We start from the raw sequence: 20,186 nt of genomic DNA on the forward strand, positions 1-20,186 counted from the left end.
ATTGGAAATCCTCAGCATGTCCATTTATTCTGCTAGCGTCACTATGGATTTCACCCTGTGAAAAGTAACCACTTTTAGGGCATCAATAAAATAATGTCACTTTTTAAATAGTGCTAACAGTTTTGTATCTACAGCACCTTTGCAAGTATATGTCTCTGTGGTGCCCCTGAGGGTTCAGTCGCCACAGAGGTACTGCACCTCCTCCTGAGGTGTGGTATCCCACCATCCAGGTAAGGTGGAGACACCTGACTACGCTCCAACACCTGCATCCCACACAACATAGAAGTGTAGCAAAGCATCCTTTGGTGGCTCCCTGCTTGGAATACGAAGCTTGCTGGGAGGTGGGTGGAGTTTAGTTTGCACTCAAAAGAGCGGGAAGATTTAGTCAGTGAGTGATTCATTCAGTCAGTGAGTGGAAGTCTGACAGGGAAGTCAGTCAGTAAGATCCCCAGGAGAGGGATGGATGAAGGAAGTGCTGCAGCCGGCCTCAGTGATCTGGGTCCGCTGGCACAGGGAAGAGACATTAGAACGGAAGCGTGATTCTCCATATGAAAGAAAGGATTGTACGGAACGTAAGGAGAAAAGGAGGACTAAGGACTAGGGTTAGAGGAGAACCCTTCCCAAGTTCACAGCGCAAGGCCGGGGTCTGGTCCCCGAGGTTGTATGGATACTAATGGTAATGCAGCAGACACCGGAGGAATAGAAGTAGTCACCACTTTATTCCCACACAAGACTTGGGGGCACAACAGACATGATAGTGAGCCGGGACTTAGTAGCAAGGAGTCCCCGAAGCAGGCTACAGCTGTCTGCTGCACAAGTAGAGTTCATAAGAACAACGGAGAGGAGGAACCCCAGTGTAACTCAGTACTGGAGTACTTCATTTTAAAGGCGCTATAAGAGGAGACGTTCAGAAAAGGCACATATGTTGGCAGAGTGTTGGAAAGGAGTACTTCATCTTGCCTGGAGGTTGACTGAGCTCCTGACCTGGAGGACACGGCACGGATGCGGGTGCCTGTACCACAACAGACTGTGAGTAAAGCTTTGGAACTACATGCCCTGGTGTCCTCCACTTATTCCTGCGTCAACCTACTCCGCACTACTACATCCCCTGCGCCTGACACTACATCATCTACGTGTCACTTCACCTACACTGCCGTGGGACTACAGCCCTGCCTTTGGAGGGCTATAACATCACTGCTGCACCCCACCATCAGTCCCAGAGGGTCTGTCTGCAGCGTCGGCTTAACATCTTCATTGCCGAACACCACAGGTGGCGTCACAAATCATTTATAAACTTTCATCACCATAAGCACACTGAAACAACCCCGTTTTACAATGGAGCCCCAGGGCCACGGACCGGGTCACAGCTGCCGTGACAACTCCCGTTGAGAAGATCAACCGGCCCGGTACCGAGTACCCCACTGCCCTGGCGTCTGAGGGCGCTCCAACTTGGCGTCACAAACAGGATGATGAAGCCGGTGTCACCGGGTTCTGTGTGCCTACGATTTATTGGACTTAACAGCTTGTGAAAATGTGCAGAATAACCAATTTGATAGACTGCAAAATGAACTCTAAAAATGGCCGCTGGCGCGGTGAAGAGGGGCGTGACAACATGGGTGGTCCTAAGAAAAGACCGCAAACTGTCCTGGGCCTCCCCTGTCTGAACTTCTATGCGACAGCAACATGGCCCACCCCCCGAGGGGTTCGTATACTAGCCTGGTATGGAGGAGTAGGAAGAAGACGCCGCCCCCAGAAGGGGGAGCTGGAGCCGGTGGCGGGAATAGAGTCCAGACAGGAAGAGAAAGGAGAGAACACCATGATGGAAGGAGAGAGGAGGCCAGAAGAACGCGATGGCAAAAAACCATTTGCTCCCAGGCAGCCCCTACGGGGCATACGGCCGCTGCGATACCATCTACAGCGCCCACGTCCACCTCCAAACCGTTGCCGCCACTGGATGCGACCTGCCCGGAGGAGGTACATGAGAGTCCCGGAGCAAGCGGTGGAGCAGGGGCTGAGGCCCTACCCGGACACGGCCGCGCTTGTCCACCCCGGAGGCCTTGGCAGGAGCCAACCCTGCACCAGTACAGACCCAGCTGCTGTCCATCTACCAGGCAGTCTCAGTAGTAATGGCTGCCATCGTTCGCCACCCTGTACCCACGCAGGAACCGGAGCTTCATCAAGGTGCACCAGGTACGGTCCCTGCCCCGACCATGATCCTGGTGTTAGGGACGGCGCCTGTGGACAGAAATGGTCCCGTGATTGCTCAGGCATCAAGCGACAGCACCCAATTGGCGCTTTACCTGCAGCAACAGATGGTAGTGCCGTTAACAGTGGTGCCACCTGAAATTACTGAACAACATTCCTTGGTACCAGCTGCAACTCCTGCAGAGTCACAGGCAACAGAGATACCACCAGCAGGAAGAGGATGCTCTGAAGTTCTCCCCTGGAAACAGCCAAAGCAACCCGCTTCCAGCAGCCGAGGAGGGGAACACTAATCCTAAAAAAGATGAATAACTAACTTTTGTTACCCAGGAGGGTATTAGCACCATTGTGCCTGTTTTTCTATTTTTAGTTCATCATGTTTTTCCCGTTTAACTGTTTCCAGTTTTTTGTTGCCCAGTCTAATTGGTAGCCTTTACACTTGAACTGTGGAGATTATGGACGCTGAGTGATCCAGAACTGTCATGCAAATAGTTTGCACCTCTTTAGGTGCTCTCTCTTGGTTTTACATAAGACTTTCCTGGAATAAGGACTACCTTGTTTCTTTGTTGAATAGGGACATTTCAAGACGTGTTGGCTCAACCAGTGTCTACTCTTTATAGAAATTGCACTTAAAGAAAAAAAATTATGATGCTTAGTATTTTTGTAATAAAGAAGTGAATAGTGATAGTGTTTACAGATTTTACAGAGAATGTTTTATGATGTTTAAGACTGAATAAAGATTTAAAATTTCAGGTGACGAACCAGGTAGCCACGGTTGTCACTTAGGGTTTTGGAAAGTAGTAAATGCAAAAGAAAGGAGAAAGTGAAGAAGTGTGTTAGGCTGGTTTCACACTTGCGTTTTTTTGCGCTGTGTTTTAGCGCAAAAAAAGCATGCGTTTTTTCCCCTATACATTAACATGGGTGCGCATATGTGCGCATACATATGCGCACGTACGTGTTTGTATGAGCATGCGTTTTTTTGCAGTGTGCGCTCGGGCACACAAAATGCATCCTGTTGCATTTTTTGTGCGTCCGACTTGCCCCTCAAAAACGCATACGCACGCAATGCGTTTTTTTTACAGCAAAACACCCATTAAAGTCTATGGGTGAGCATATGTGCGCATTGTAATGCGCACGTATGCACAAAAAAAGCATGCGTTTTTTTAAAAAAATGCACCAAAACCCGCAAAAAATGATACTTGAAGTGGTAGTGAGTTGTTGCCAAAAGCACTTTTGAATTAGGTACTATAGTACGGTATAGATATTCAGTTAAATTGTTTGTAACGTTCAAGAATGAGTGCCTCCCACATTGGGAAGTTTAGATAAGAACTGTTTATTAGCATTATAAAAATTTTGTATGTTCCTGTATTTGTCCATCTTTGCTTCTTTTTCAGCCTGCGGACGTGCTGTGTTTAATGGGGGGTATGTGGTGCCCCTGAGGGTTCAGTCGCCACAGAGGTACTGCACCTCCTCCTGAGGTGTGGTATCCCACCATCCAGGTAAGGTGGAGACACCTGATCACGCTCCAACACCTGCATCCCACACAACATAGTAGTGTAGCAAAGCACCCTTTGGTGGCTCCCTGCTTGGAATACGAAGCTTGCTGGGAGGTGGGTGGAGTTTAGTTTGCACTCAAAAGAGCGGGAAGAGTTTAGGATTTAGTCAGTCAGTGATTCATTCAGTCAGTGAGTGGAAGTCTGACAGGGAAGTCAGTCAGTAAGATCCCCGGGAGAGGGATGGATGAAGGAAGTGCTGCAGCTGACCTCAGTGATCTGGGTCCACTGGCACAGGGAAGAGACATTAGAACGGAAGCCTGATTCTCCATATGAAAGAAAGGATTGTACGGAACGTAAGGAGAAAAGGAGGACTAAGGACTAGGGTTAGAGGAGAACCCTTCCCAAGTTCACAACGCAAGGCCGGGGTCCGGTCCCCGAGGTTGTATGGATACTAATGGTCCTGCAGCAGACACCGGAGGAATAGACGTAGTCACCACTTTATTCCCACACAAGACTTGGGGGCACAACAGCCATGATAGTGAGCCGGGACTTAGTAGCAAGGAGTCCCCGAAGCAGGCTACAGCTGTCTGCCGTACAAGTAGAGTTCATAAGAACAACGGACAGGAGGAACCCCAGTGTAACTCAGTACTGGAGTACTTCATTTTAAAGGCGCTATAAGAGGAGACGTTCAGAAAAGGCACATATGTTGGCGGAGTTTTGGAAAGGAGTACTTCAAGGTTGACTGAGCTCCTGACCTCCTGAGGGCACTACAGACTGTGAGTAAAGCTTTGGAACTACATGCCCTGGTGTCCTCCACATATTCCTGCGTCAACCTACTCCACACTACTACATCCCCTGCGCCTGACACTACATCTTCTACGTGTCACTTCACCTACACTGCCCTGGGACTACAGCTCTGCCTGTGGAGGGCTATAACACCACTGCTGCACCCCACCATCAGTTCCAGAGGGTCTGTCTGCAGCATCAGCTTAACATCTTCATTGCCGAACACCACAGGTGGCGTCACGAATCATTTATAAACTTTCATCACCATAAGCACACTGAAACAACCCCTTTTACAAAGGAGCCCCATGGACCGGGTCACAGCTGCCGTGACAACTCCCGTTGAGAAGATCAACTGGCCCGGTACCGAGTACCCCACTGCCCTGGCATCTGAGGGCTCTCCATCTCCATACCGAGAAAACAGTTTCTTTAAAAAAAATTGCCAGAGGTGCTTCATATTTTAGATTAACTGAGGCAATGAAAAAGTCCTAAAATTATTTTTAGTCTTGGTTGCTAAAGAACATACTGTACAGATGGCCTCTGTGATACAAATCATTCCCAGGCAATTGTGTCTGACTAATGATAAAATGTTTTCCTAGAATATGAAAAACTTCCATTGATGTAGAAGGACAAGTTTGCTTGATCTTGATATTCAAAGTTGTCACCAGCAGAGTTGCACATATTTCAGCATAAAATATTTTCCACATGTTTAAATGAAGTTCATGTGCATAGATTTCTACATGACATTACCCACATGTGACTACACCCTAGAATAGATTTCATGTGTCTCACAGACTGATAGTTTTTCTCTTTCAGCAAAGAAAATTCTTATGCTAAGGGCAGGTGCAGACGACAGTATTTTCTTTCATCGGAGAGATGATTATACAAATGACCATCTTACCAGCGGTGGAAAAAGTACACCCACCTACCCTCTCCAAATTTTTGGAAAACTTTCTACAGAATTTACACAGTGGAGCCGTTTTCTTCCATGCCCGTTATGTTATGTTTACAAGGCCCGCTGTATAGAGCAGTTGGGTTTTAGTCAGTAAGAAAATGTATGTTGTTTAATAAGCTGTGGCCAATCCATTTAACCCAAAATTCATACCTGGTGTGTGTTTTCTTATGGTATAGTTGAGGGGCCAGAGCAGCTCGCTATAAGCATTCTGGGGAGGAGGGTTTTTTTTTACTCCTTCCAGTTGCGGAAATCAGACTGCACTCAGATATGGAACTGTTTTTGGGTCCATGTGCTATCCATTAAAGAAACGGACTGCACTCGAATCAATATTATTCAGTGGTACTTTGGCATCCGATTATTAAGGATATATTTCATTTATTTAACATAGGAAACTGTAAATGGTTCAGTAAAAGATTAAAAGGTGGTCTTGTAGAAAACATATTTCACACGGACTGTACATGGATTACAAGTGAGTAAAAAATCATCCCACTTTTCTGGATGAAACTTGGTGAACGATTTTTTAGCTTAGGCATTCTGGCATTCTACACACACTGTGACAATTTTGATAAAGATTCCAAGAATCGATACATCATAATGTATTATCACGATCAAGAAACGAGTTCTCATACTGTATATGAATGCACCTACTGTTACTGTACCTTTTATAAATTAATCTTCACTTCTACTTCACTAACTCAGTGTGCAGTGAACATTTCTTTTTGGATACACTGGGATTCTAGTCCCACTTCGCTAGCACCTCCAAGAGTAATCATGTGTGCACTCTGAATATACTCTATATTCTCTACCTCTCTCAGTACCACATTCACCCATGCATTCAGACATTAGCCTTAGAGGGGTGTTCACACGGGTCAGGGACCCACCAGACTCATGAGGCCTCCTTGACGATGGTTGATGGGCAGACATTATTTGGCCAAATGTTGTGCTAAGCATCTCATGTATTTTTCATGTATTTTTACCAATATTCACAAGCCCTTCTTGCTATTCACATTTCATAGATTTCATATTGATATGCTTTAACACAATTGAGTGCAACCATTTTCGTATATTTTACATATTAGCACTATATATATATATATATATATATATAGATACACAAGCCCATATTTTTACTCATTGCAGGAGCCATACATACATTCATAAGGTTCACGCAATGAGTAGTAATATGGGCTTATGCAGTGTCGGACTGGGTTGCCAAAGGCCCACCAGTAACATCAACTTAGGGGGGCCCACTTTTCACTTGCATACAATTATTACAGTACCCTTGTTCACAAATTTACCTATATCTCGATATAATAATAAACTGAGTAGTTTGGTTAATGAATGATGAGATGCTTTTTTCGGTACGTAATGAATTATGCCAAGTACCACCCATACATTGGGATTGGGGGCCCAAATCTGCACAGGGGCCCACCGGGGGATTCCCCTGTTACCCCATGGGCCAGTCCTAGCCTGGGCTCATGCATAAGCCATTTCATAATATATAATATATATGTTATATAGAATTAATTATATATCACACACAAAATGAGAGACACCGGCGCTAAAAGCCTTCAGAGAAGGACAGCGTATGGGAGGAAACAAAAGCTGCAAACAGGCATGTTGCACACCCTGTCAAATGTGTGCAAACTTAAATAAAATACGCTCCAGATACACTTTAGCGTATCTTTTATAATTATATATGTTTTAGGAGAATATGAAAGTTATTCTTAAATACATTTGTATCACAGATGGATTTTTTACTCCAAGAAGTTTTAATTCTGGTTATTAAAAAGATGTGTATCAGCGCAGAAAGACAGTATAACTTAAGTACAACCTAAGTACATTTCAATGCAGGGGATATAGGACCTATAGGATTGAGGACATATAGGCCCCAACTGGCGTATATGCTAATCTTAATGAACAGGGTTACTGAAGTAAAATGCACCTAATTTATTAAGAGGCACAAACCACTTAATAAATTAAGCGCACTTTACAAGTGCCATCAGAGACTGGAGTACATTTTTGGAGTAAGCTAAACCATTAAAGAAGCATAACTTTTCATAAATTTATGGACAGGTGTAGCCACGTCCTGTACCGCACAATGTGGTGTAGCTGACCAGGAGTGGCATGAGAATACCACAAGACGAAATATTTTTAGAACAACTTTCGAGTTGCACAAAAATATTGTGGCTTATTAGTGTGTTTTATGCCAGAATTCTGGCATAAACACCTTAATACTTGTCACACCATTAATATTTGTCAAACCATGGTAATACGTAATAGGCCACAGTACTTGGCAAAAGTTTAGACACACCTATTGAGGCAATGATTTTCCTTGTACTTATTGGAATGTGCACATTGTGGATTGAAGGCAGTAAAGCCATGAAAGAACACATATGGAAACAAGGAGTAAAGAAATGTGTGAAAAACCAGAACTTTGAATGTATGAAAATCATCAATTGCTATGATGAAACCAGCTTTCATGAGTATCGGCCCAGGAAAGAAAGGCCAAAAGTGACCTCTGATTTAGAAAATAAGTTCATCACAGTTACTATCATCTGAAAATGCAAGTTGATATCAGACCTCATAAAAAATGTGCAGTTATCAAGTGGCATAAATATCTCAACAACAGCTTCCAGAGGAGAGGGCGAGAAGAAGGCCTTTATGGTCGAATTGCTGCACAGAAGCCACTACTGAGGGCCATAAACAAGAAGAAAAAACTTGTTTGGGCCAAGCAACACACTGAATTGAAATTAGATCAGTGGAAATGTATACAATGGTATACAAAAATTTGAAACTTTTGGTTAACTGCCATTTTTTGTGAGACATGGTTTCCACATGTGTTTGCCCACCATGAAACATGGAGTGTGATGTGTGGGGGTGCTTTGCTGGGGATACTGTCGGTGATTTATTTCACTTTCAAGGCTCACTTACCCATCATGGCTACCACAATACTCTGCAACGACTGACCATCTCAAACTTCAAGATAATGTACTAGCAGTGTGAGTAAGAAAGAAGTTTGAAACTGTTTGGGATGATTTGGACTGTAGAGGGAAAGCAAAGCAGCCAAAAACTGCTCAGTACCTCTGGAAACTTTTTCAAGTGTCTTGGAAAGCCATTCCAGTCAGTGACCTGATGAATCTGATGTAGAGAATGTCAAGGGGGTGTAAAGCTGCCATCAAAGTAAACTGCTGGTACTTTGAGGAATCTAAGGTTTAACACATCAGCGCAGAATGGTGGCTCAGTGGTTAGCACTGTTCCTTTGCAGCCCTGGGGTCCTGGGTTCAAATCCCACAAAGGACAATATCTGCAAGGGGTATGTACACTCACTGGCCACTTTATTAGGTACACCTGTCCAACTGTGTGTTAAGACTTAATTTCTAATCAGTCAATCACATGGCGGCAACTCAGTGCATTTAGGCATGTAGACATGGTCAAGACAATCTCCTGCAGTTCAAACCGAGCATCAGTATGGGGAAGAAAGGTGATTTGAGTGCCTTTGAACGTGGCATGATTGTTGGTGCCAGAAGGGCTGGTCTGAGAATTTCAGAAACTGCTGATCTACTGGGATTTTCACGCACAACCATCTCTAGGGTTTACAGAGAATGGTCCGAAAAAGAAAAAAAATCCAGTGAGCGGCAGTTCTGTGGCCGGAAATGCCATGTTGATGCCAGAGGTCAGAGGAGAATGGGCAGACTGGTTCGAGCTGATAGAAAGGCAACAGTGACTCAAATTGCCACCCGTTACAACCAAGGTAGGCAGAAGAGCATCTCTGAACGCACAGTGCGTCGAACTTTGAGGCAGATGGGCTACAGCAGCAGAAGACCACACTGGGTACCACTCCTCTCAGCTAAGAACAGGAAACTGAGGCTACAATTTGCACAAGCTCATCGAAATTGGACAGTAGAAGATTGGAAAAACGTTGCCTGGTCTGATGAGTCTCGATTTCTGCTGCGACATTCGGATGGTAGGGTCAGAATTTGGCGTAAACAACATGAAAGCATGGATCCATCCTGCCTTGTATCAACGGTTCAGGCTGGTGGTGGTGGTGTCATGGTGTGGGGAATTTTTTCTGGGCACTCTTTGGGCCCCTTGGTACCAATTGAGCATCGTTGCAATGCCACAGCCTACCTGAGTATTGTTGCTGACCATGTCCATCCCTTTATGACCACAATGTACCCAACATCTGATGGCTACTTTCAGCAGGATAATGCGCCATGTCATAAAGCTCGAATCATCTCAGATTGGTTTCTTGAACATGACAATGAGTTTACTGTACTCAAATGGCCTCCTCAGTCACCAGATCTCAATCCAATAGAGCATCTTTGGGATGTGGTGGAACGGGAGATTCGCATCAGGGATGTGCAGCCGACAAATCTGCGCCAACTGTGTGATGCCATCATGTCAATATGGTCCAAAATCTCTGAGGAATGCTTCCAGCACCTTGTTGAATCTCTGCCACGAAGAATTGAGGCTGTTCTGAAGGCAAAAGGGGGTCCAACCCCTTACTAGCATGGTGTACCTAATAAAGTGGCCAGTGAGTGTATGTTCTTCCTGTGTTTGTGTGGGTTTACTCTGGGTACTCCAGTTTCCTCCCACACTCCAAAGCCATAGTAATGGTTAATTTAGATTGTGAGCTCCAATGGGGACAGTGATGATAATATATGTAAGGAGCTGAGGAATATGATGGCACTATATAAGTAAGGATAGTAAAATAAAAACAACACACATGTTTCTTTACTCCTTGTTTCCATATGTGTTCCTTTGTGGTTTTGCTGCCTCCAGTCTGATTCTACAATGTGCACATTCCAAAAAGAACATTGAAAACCATTGAATGGACAGGTGTGTCCTAACTTTTGACTGATACTGTTATTTATAAGAAAAAATTGCAAAACAGTTACAGTATATCTTCACAGTACACACAGACCATGACATAGAAAAAGTGCCATTATTTTAGACACAGTGAAAGTTACTGGTGGTCTATGATAGTAATTTATCTTGTGACAACATACGTCATAACATTGGCAGGCATTATGTCACCTTTGATACATGTGCCACCGTGTGACATGGCATGACATTGAACATGATTATATATATATATATATATTTACTGTATATATATATATATATATATATAAGATGCGGTTTAACATTGATAAATATAAAGTTATACACTTGGGAAGAAGGAATCAATATCACCATTACACACTGAATGGGAAACTACTGGGTAAATCTGACATGGAGAAGGACTTGGGGATCCTAGTTAATGATAAACTTACTTGGAGCAGCTAGTGCCAGGAAGCGCCTGCCAAGGCAAACGGGATCATGGAGTGCATTAAAAAGTCTGGATACACATGATGAGAGCATTATACTGCCTCTGTACAAATCCCTGGTTATATCGCTCATGGAGTACTGTGTACAGTTTTGGGCACCGGTGCTCAGGAAGGATATAATGGAACTAGAGCGCGTACAAAGGAGGGCAACAAAATTAATAAGGGGGGTGGGGGAACTAAAATACCCAGAGAGATTAGCAAAATTAGGATTATTTGGTCTAGAAAAAAGACGACTGAGGGGCGATCAAATAACCATGTATAAGTATATAAGGGGACAATACAAATATCTCTCAGAGGATCTGTTTATACCAAGGAATTTGCCGGTCACAAAGGGGCATTCTCTGCGTCTGGACATGAGAAGGTTTTTCCACCAACATAGAAGAGGATTGCTTACCGTTAGGGTAGTGAGAATCTGGAATTCCTTGCCTGAGGAGGTGGTGATGGCAAGCTCAGTCAAGGGGTTCAAGAGAGGCCTGGATGGCTTCCTGGAGCGTAACGATATTGTATCTTACAGTAACTATGCTAACTATGTTACTATGTTACTATATTACTACTGATGTTAGCATGCTAGCATGGTGTGCCCATGACTACTAGTTTTCTAATTATTTATCTGAAGAGTGTGAGGCAGCGACTGGTGTTATTTGTGAGGGTTGCTATGTGTTCCCAAGGATGCGCTCAGAAGCGTATTAGATCCGCTGGAGTGCCTTGTGGTCACAGCAGGACACCTGTGAGTCACAAGGCAGAATAAAAGTAAGCTTGAACCTGGTCAAGTTATGTGACCAAGGAATTGTTCAGGAAAACCCGGTATGGGCTTTCATTTTTGAAACGGACTGCAGGAAGGTAGTGGGGCTGGTCTGTTTCCTCCAGGCCCATGGCCACAAAGTCCAGTTTAGAGAAAAAAAACCCTGCAGGAAGGGTTTGTGGTTGTCAGTTTGAAGTTGGCAGCCTGTGGAGCGGTCAGCTCTGCAGAAGCTCTGTCTGTGTGAGGAAACACAGAACCAGCAGAGAGCCAACTCCTAGTACCCCGCAGCGTGATACGGTGGTGCAGTTGCACTCAGCAACAGGACATTTATGAACTGTCTTGTTTTCCGGCTGTGATCTGGAGGATACCGTGTGCTGTATACAGTGTGAGTGTGGACTAATTAAACACATTTTGCTGTGAACTGTTCCTGTGATCCTTGTCTGTCACACTGACCCAACCCCGCTGCACTACAAGAGATAAAATGTAATTATCCTGTAAGTGTGGGAGTTGCAATTACACTGGGGAAATATGTAGTATGTATGATGCTACCTTTTACAGCATGGTTCATCTAGACAAAAGATTTAGTCATAAGGTAAGTTTGCTTTGAGATGCAAAAAAGATGACTAGAAACACCCAAACATTGTGCCTATCGTATCCCTGCCTGATACCGACAGGACAATAGCATTACGAAAACCCTAAGATAATTACTTAGCAACCAGACCTCGCCACTGACTCCATTGGGCAAATTGCAGTAAATTGCTCTTTCTCTGCAGGAATCTGTGCTCCCTTTGGAATATATCCTCATTTCCTCTGTTTGCTGTGTTAGTGGATGCAATACATTTAACACAATAGAGATGACTGCCATTCCAGCAAATTTTCTCTGAACACCGACGATGTATCTGTTAGGTTGCTGGAATGGCTCGCACTATTATTGGTCGCCTGCGCTTACTCAGCAAATAGCACCATTGTATTACGTTCCTGAAGGGACAGGTCTTTGAGTGGCAAAACAATGTTTAGATTATATATTTAGCATGAATTTCTGCAATAATTTGGTAAATGTGGCTGTCCTGAAATTTCAGCTAAAGCTGCAGTTCTTGCTCAAGCATGAAGGAGTTGAACGACAAAAAATTACTGGATATTTGCAGTAATAAAATTTAGATGATAGAAGAATGAACAATTCACTTGTCAATGTTTAACCTTAGGTATCAGTAATAAAAATAATAATATCTCCATACGCTATAATATACTGTACTTATAAACCAGCGTAGGGGTTGGAGCTCTGTTTATTTAACCCAGATCAGTGGCCCGCTGGTTCCCTATAGTCTAATGCCACAACTAGGGGTAAAGGGCGAGTGATATCCTTTTTTATGATGGATCCATCACTGCATTGGGATGAATGCTCTAAACAGAAATCATAATGCAGATGTTAATGAGCCCAAGGGTGAGTGCAGGCAGCCATACATTCTCTCATCCAAGAGAACCTGGTTGATTATGCAAATGACAGTCTGATCAAACTCTGATCCGTGTGTGATCCGAGTGTTAGCATAGTGTGATCTGATTCTCTCGGATGAGAAAATTGGAACACACTGTGAGGAGAAGGTGGAGAGCAACATTTCTCCATCTTCTCCATTGTGCGCAGAAATTGGACTGTACTCAGATGTCATCCAAATGTAGTCGTATGTTTTCCACGTGCTCATTAACTTGCATGGCTGAGTGCAATCCATTCAGATCAAACTCGGGCATGCAGCAATTTTTTCCTCAGACATAATCTGTCCGAAGAAAAAAATTGGACATGTGCACGGTGCACATCCAATCGCAACCTAAATGGTTACTAAAAAGACTATGAAATCAGAGAGCAAGAGGTACGTCTAGGGCTGATCTTTTGATGAGAGGGGTGGGGGTCTCAACAGCTGTGAAACCTGAAGCTGAGTTGCGGTTTATATCTACGTTTACTCACAGATGGGATGTGATGAGAACGATTTTGAACCGACATTGGTCAGTGCAATGTTTTGTCTGATTGCACTCAGATTGATAATACAGTCGCCTGCATGGGCCCTAAGGAAGATACATGCATGGGGTAGAGGTGTGGCACTAAACTTACGTGACCCAACACAACTACACTACTAGTCTTCTGAATGCCAAAAGTCAGGGAAACATACCCACCAAAATACCGTAAAATTCCCCAGACAGCTTAGGCACTAACATCATAATAATAGACTCCTGATACAGCTCCCGTTGGAGCCACTCGGGTCTATTTTTACGGGAACTTTTGTTGAAAATGTTCAGTATGCCTCATACATTTACATGAATCTCAACAAAAAGTGTTGACTATTTTTTATCCCCTGTAAATTGTATCGTTAAGTCAGACCATGCTCACGAGATCAATTACTTGCCCTAAAATGAAGTGTCTAAAGGGCCTGTCACACTAAGAGATATCGCTAGCAATATCGCTATAACTAGTGACGTTATAGCGATATTGCTAGCGATATCTCTGTGTCTGATACTTACCTACGACCCGCTCCCCCGCTGGTTATCGCTGATCGCGCGAGAAGCTCCTGGACCGTTTCTCGTCGTCAGCTTCCTGCGGCGCTTCCTGTGGAGAGACGAGCGACGAGCGTGGAGCCGGGCGGGAGGACGCAGGATCGCCTGGTGTGACAGGTAAGTAGCGACCCCCGACCCCTGCGATGTCGCTGGTGAGATCTGCCTGTGTGGCAGCTCACTAGCGACCACTTAGAGATGTACCAGCGATCCTGACCGGGTCATATCGCTGGTCGGGATCGCTGGTACATCGCTAAGTGTGACAGTACCTTTACAATGGAAACTCGTTTTTAAACTGAAGCCAGCAAGTCATTTGTCTGCTCACTAAGGGTCTGCCGCCTCCGATCACAGGTGATCAGCTGTAATTCCAAAGGAAAGCCACAGAATCGTACATAGCATCACAAGCCAGCCAAACAGATGAACTGCTGTCCGTGTAATGCATGGACCTTCCAGGACTGCACAAGCAGGAGCCGATCTTACAGGGGAGCTTTCAGGTGCAGACAGACCCCTATATGATACCCGTATGGCCTATTGGCACAGCGTGGTCTGCACTGATGGGGCAAACCTTCTAAGGAAAGAATTCTTTACTGTGTCATTCTAATGATTCCACAATTCAGACTGATTGATAAAAACATCACACTTTGGATAGCAATAACGTCTTTAACTATGGTATTTTCACTGTTTTTTTGTGTTTTCGCCATTGTGATATCTACCAATTTTATATTGTTGTGTGTTATGTTATTATTATTTTTTCAAAATCCAAACTGGAGTAGGAGGTTATTGAAGCCTCTATGTTCATAGTCTTCATTAACATGCAATGTATCTATTTCTAGGAAATGGGAAAAAAAATATTCTAGCCCGATGTAATAAATACTTTGTACAGAAGTGTAGCTGTGAATGTTTGGAGAGATAAAATCCACAATTGCGGGCCTTCTATGATCTATTCCATGGGCGAAAATCTGGTCTATCTCACAGGACAACTGAATTTAAATATTGATTCTTTCTGAATTCACCTGTATTTACATGTGTTTATAATGTTGTTTATGTCTTACCCACTTTTTTTTCTGTATTTTCCATTTATATGTTTCATCTGTCTTCACTATTGCACTTTATTGTTATTTTGCTGCTATCAGCTAGGGTTATTCACATAATATTTATAGTGAGTCCTATTCACATATATTATAACTGATGGGTCCTTTACATAACATATAAGTATGCACACACTCTATTTTATGCTTAATGATATTTGCATTAAGCCTGGGGTGCGATTATTTATACACATTGCGTTGTCTTCTATGCGATAATCCAGTGTCTTTGAGCTGTTTCATAGTGCGCATGCTCCTGGGCGCTCCTTACACGGAGCATTGCTGGAGGCGCCGGGTACTGACGTTTGCGGGCCAGTGACGTCTTTTTGACTTGGCTTGGGCGCGGCATCACGTTGCCATGCCAACGGTGATGCAATTTCCGGGGGGACGTTACCGGAAGTATGCGCAGTGATTGCGAATGGCTGAAGCTATGGCTATATAAAGTGGCCTGGCCTGACACACAGCAGCGCACCTTGAAAAAGAGCAGCGAAACGCGCGTCGGTGACGGGCGGCTTTGGTCCTGACATCACTGCTCATGGGTAAGCACACAGCATGTAATTTCATGGACGATAAGTAGGTCTTTTCTGACCTGTTCCAAACTTTTGGGAGAATCTATAGAGGTCTATACTGGCAGATATCTATGCACTCTATTTCCATGGCAGTATTTTTATTGTCCTTTTGCACTTTAGCACTTTATGTGTGATTAATCAGTGACCGAGTCTTCATTGCCTGATCGTTTATTGTAACATTGTGTGTACTATTTGTATTGGCATATATGTTTAATAAAATATACTTTTTATATACTAATTGGACTTTATACTCCTTGTTAATCAATGGTTTTCAGGCTCTAGTTTTGGAGTGTCCTTCAGGTAACCTTTTTATGACTGAATATGGTTGCTGGTCATGTGGGTGTCCCCTATATTACTATTGTGCCTTGGTTGGTCTGTATTTATCTGTGTATAGAGAGCGGCGGCTGTAACCGCACCTCGGCACTGACTTACAGCAGGATCATCATTAGGGCTGGGGGGGGTGCAGTTACACAGAGCGGTGTCAGAAACTGTCCCAGAATGCTATTAGCCGACAGATTAACCCCATATCTGCAGGTTAATAACGTTATTTATTTACTTGACAGGTTCCATACGGGTTGCGGCACTTATACAAGTGAAAGGGGCAATGCTGCAACCCAACATAGCCGCTACTATGCGTTTGGTGTACAGGTAGGCCACACAATGTGAATGATGGAAAGTCTGTAGCGCTCGGCTGAGTACTGCGGCCTATGTACACAGCTGACTGGCAGCGGTGCCGAGAATAGGATTTCCACCGATCTGATAGTCATGGCTTATCCTAAGGAGAAGACCATCAAAATTATAATCCTGAAAATCCCTTTAAATTCTATGGGAAATCCAAAATATATTCTTACTTAGCTTTTTCTGTTTCTAGCTGCTTTAGTACCTCACAATGACCACGAGGAACAGTGACTGGACACCTTTTATTTCAGAATTGGTGTAGTTCCTAGGGGGTCAGTCACACACCGACCACTTTGTATTGGGTCATAGAAAAACCCTTTAAGTTGTGCAGTCAAAATATCTAGAAAGTCGTAGTTTTTGCCAACTCATGTTACTCTTATTATCAGATAGCTGCTTTGGAGTTGAATATCGGAGAATAATAAAAGTCTCTATCTGGCAGTGAGGGATCGGTTGCAGGGTCAGAGTAAGGGTGAGTGAAGAGTAGTCATGTCAGCATGAGGCTTGTGGACATAGCAGTGTAGGTTCTGGACTTCTGGAATCCAATACTCCACCCTCCCCTCTTCTGGTTTTGTTCCAGCTCTCTCCATGGTTACCTGACATGGAGAACAGTACGAGAGCTTCTGTGGAGCAGCAGCCTTCAGATCCAGGCAGCAGAAAACCCAGGAATTCCCTTCCTTCACTTCACACAGGTCTAATGATAAAGGCTGGATAATATCATTAGTCTGATCCTGCCTTCCATACTTTTAGATTCCTCCCTGCAATGTATCTGTTGCAGTAAAATGAAGCCACAATGTGAGGAGCGGTCATTAATTCATTCATCTCTTCATGCTGTTTTAATAATAAAGGGGATTCTCTCAGTCGCCTCTAGGAAATCCTGCTTATATGATCTGATCGCTCAGGCACCACATTGGCTTCTAAAGAGTTATGTTCCATTAAGCTATAACGAACTGGGTTAAAACAAACGAGATTTACTAATGCAAATGTTACGGAGAAAAAAAAGGAGATCTGCTAAAAGATGCATAACACTGAGTCATAGTAAAATTATGTAATTACATGAATATTAATAATATTAGTGTATCGCTATATAAAATACAAGCATACTTTGTAGCAATCAGATATCACAGACAGGGTTATCTACACAAGTCCATCTGTAGGATTCCACTGTTCACCGTGGGAGGTGAAGCTCAACATCACTTGGGTACCAAAGGATCGAAAACCCTGGGCTAGACAATGCCACATTTCAGCTTTGCATATTTATTTAGTAGACTCAGAGAAAAAAACACAATCCACTTTTGCTCACTGTAAATATGTAGTAGATGCAAATTATAATAAAATATGCGAGACAAATCAATGAGCGTAATCGTGATGCACATTATACACAAATGAGATTGTATCCAGGAATACTATAACCTACTTTATCCACCTGTATTGGAAAAGATCATGAGAAAAATGACTGTATCCAGGTGCACCCTCATCACCTGCATGTGTAGTAGATGTCATGGCTTCACAGATTTACTACATCCTATATGCAACCTATCTGCAAATGACGGGATCCCGGCTATTAATGCATGCACAGTATAATGCAGAGCAGATAATATGAATATACAAAACTAGCGATAATTGCAAAGAAATGATGATAGATTCTCTTACCAGACACATGCTGCTTCATACAATAGGTAATAATTCCAGGTAAGTAGGAGGATACGGGAAGAGTGATGGAGCGGACAACCAACCTGCTCTACAGATGAAACCTCCTTCAGGTGAGAGACAGGATTATAGGAAAAAAGACAAGATGGGTTGGGCTGCTGGTGAAACACATTACACTAAGGAAGGCTTGTGCTAAACTACCAGTCTAATGGTGAAGGAGGGAGGTGGAGAGGCAGGAGGAGGGGACAAGGGATTGTCTCTCAGTGAATCTATGGAACATGCTTTCCTTGATGCTCCTTTGGGATTCTGAAGCATGGCAGACCCTTTCATTGCTGTGGTGATGTAGGGCAGACTGCGGGAAGATGCACGGTGATGATCTCATGTGTACCAGCGTAAGGAGTGTACAAAGCAAGAAAAAGACTGAGTATTATTTTTATACACACAAGGAATGTAGTGACTAAATATTGAGATAGTTTGCCATAATATTTTTATAATATTTTTCATGTATGACTTTCTGGCAAGGTTCAAACACAACAGTGGTACCTTTACGAGAACCACAGAGCTACACTTTGTGGAAGACCTCTGGGACCTGTGGAGATGTACCCAGTGCACTGTACACTAGAAGACACTGTTATACAGGACTTGGCTTCACTCGTCTTCAAGAGTACATGTAATATTTTATATTGAACCCAATTTACTGTGCATCCAAATAATGCATAAGTGCAAACATAGTTTATAGTAACTTGGTCACCATTATTATGGCACATGTTAGGATTTTGCTAAGCTCAGGAAGCAGATGCCTTCATGCTGTCTCTTAGACCTCATGTGGACAGACTCGGATGACAGTGCAAAACATGTCTATCTTAGATACTTTGTGTGTCATAACGTAGCACCTCTGAGAGGTATTGTATTCGCTCTGCTAGGAGGGAACACATTTATAGCATTTATAGGCAGCTGCTGGCCCTGTATGCCAGCAGGTGTCAGTGCCAGGGCCCACCAGGGAATCCTCCGGTTCTCAGGTGGGCCAGTCCGATCCTGTATGTTAGAACTAAAAAACACAGCAGGGATTGAGTGTGTTTTTTAATAAAGCAAAAATATCTAATACAAGCCAAGACTGGGCACTATTCTAGTACATATTTTCTTATTTTACTAAATTTATAGAATAGAAAAGAGCATGCCTCTTTCATGGGCATCTGGAGCGCCCAATGTATCTATGCTGCAATCCCTTAATTATAATACACGTATAAACAATACTTAATTGCAAAGATTTTTCCTAGAAGCCTGAGATATTAAATAATTGTTGAAATGATAATAATACATGTATTTATAAAGAATTAATGGATACTTTCTTAAACAAACAGTCATGCAATTGGCCAATTATTGAAATGGGGAGAAAACATGGGGAGAAAATACAAACTACTCGCAGAAGCTGTTCTTGGTGGGATTTGAACCCAGGACTCCAGCTCTGCAATGCTAACCACTGAGCCACTGTGCTGGTTCTCTAAAAGCAGGAAAAAAAAACATTGTATTTTTTTTGCAATTTTTCATCCAAAAAGCTGTGACCAGATGTTACATTAAATGCCAAAACACACTACCTATGGCATGCTAAGAATGTGGTTTTTCTTTCTGCCATTTTCCCATAAACTTCTCTATACATCCTGTAAAATGCCAGCATGCAAAACACAGGGTCATAAGTATCTCCTGATGAAGCTAGTTTACAGAGAAATATATGGGTAATAGAGGTGGGGTTGTGTGTTAGCTTTTAGCAATTGTGGCTGTCGTTTGGAAAAGTATGGCGGTGTTTACGGCAGACACACCACCAGCATGACTACAGGAGGGTGGAGAAATAGTGCTCTCAGGCAGCAATGATGGAGAATTCACAAATAAGGCTAGCTTCACACTAGCGTTTTGGGCTGCAGCGCACGGCCGCCACTAAGCCCCGCCCCCTGCCCGCCCCCTCCGGTCATCTCCGCCTAGTATCGCAAACGGCTGCATGCGATCTGCACACCCTATCTTTAGCATAGGGTGCGCAGACCGTGCGTTGACCGTGCGCTAGTAGAATTTTGCGTGCACTGCGCTCTTTTGACGGTGCGCCGGTGTGCGCCAAACGCACCATGTTGCATTTTGGGTCGCTCGGAGCACCGTCAAAAGGGCGCAG

At 43.6% G+C, this 20,186-nt stretch overlaps 1 protein-coding gene across 1 annotated transcript in view; it reads right to left on the reverse strand.

The window, feature by feature from the left end:
- The window catches only part of SEMA4B (semaphorin 4B), a 404,475-nt gene extending 386,244 nt beyond the window's left edge, over positions 1 to 18,231 (reverse strand). The window contains exon 1 of the mRNA XM_073568651.1: positions 18,032 to 18,231. The gene's annotated coding sequence lies outside the window, so the exon portion shown is untranslated. The remainder of the gene's footprint in view (positions 1 to 18,031) is intronic.
- Positions 18,232 to 20,186: the final 1,955 nt, after the last annotated feature.

Source organism: Dendrobates tinctorius, unplaced genomic scaffold, assembly GCF_039654945.1.
Source record: "Dendrobates tinctorius isolate UK_male_01 unplaced genomic scaffold, ASM3965494v1 ptg000022l, whole genome shotgun sequence".
NCBI classification, from domain to species: Eukaryota; Metazoa; Chordata; class Amphibia; order Anura; family Dendrobatidae; genus Dendrobates; species Dendrobates tinctorius.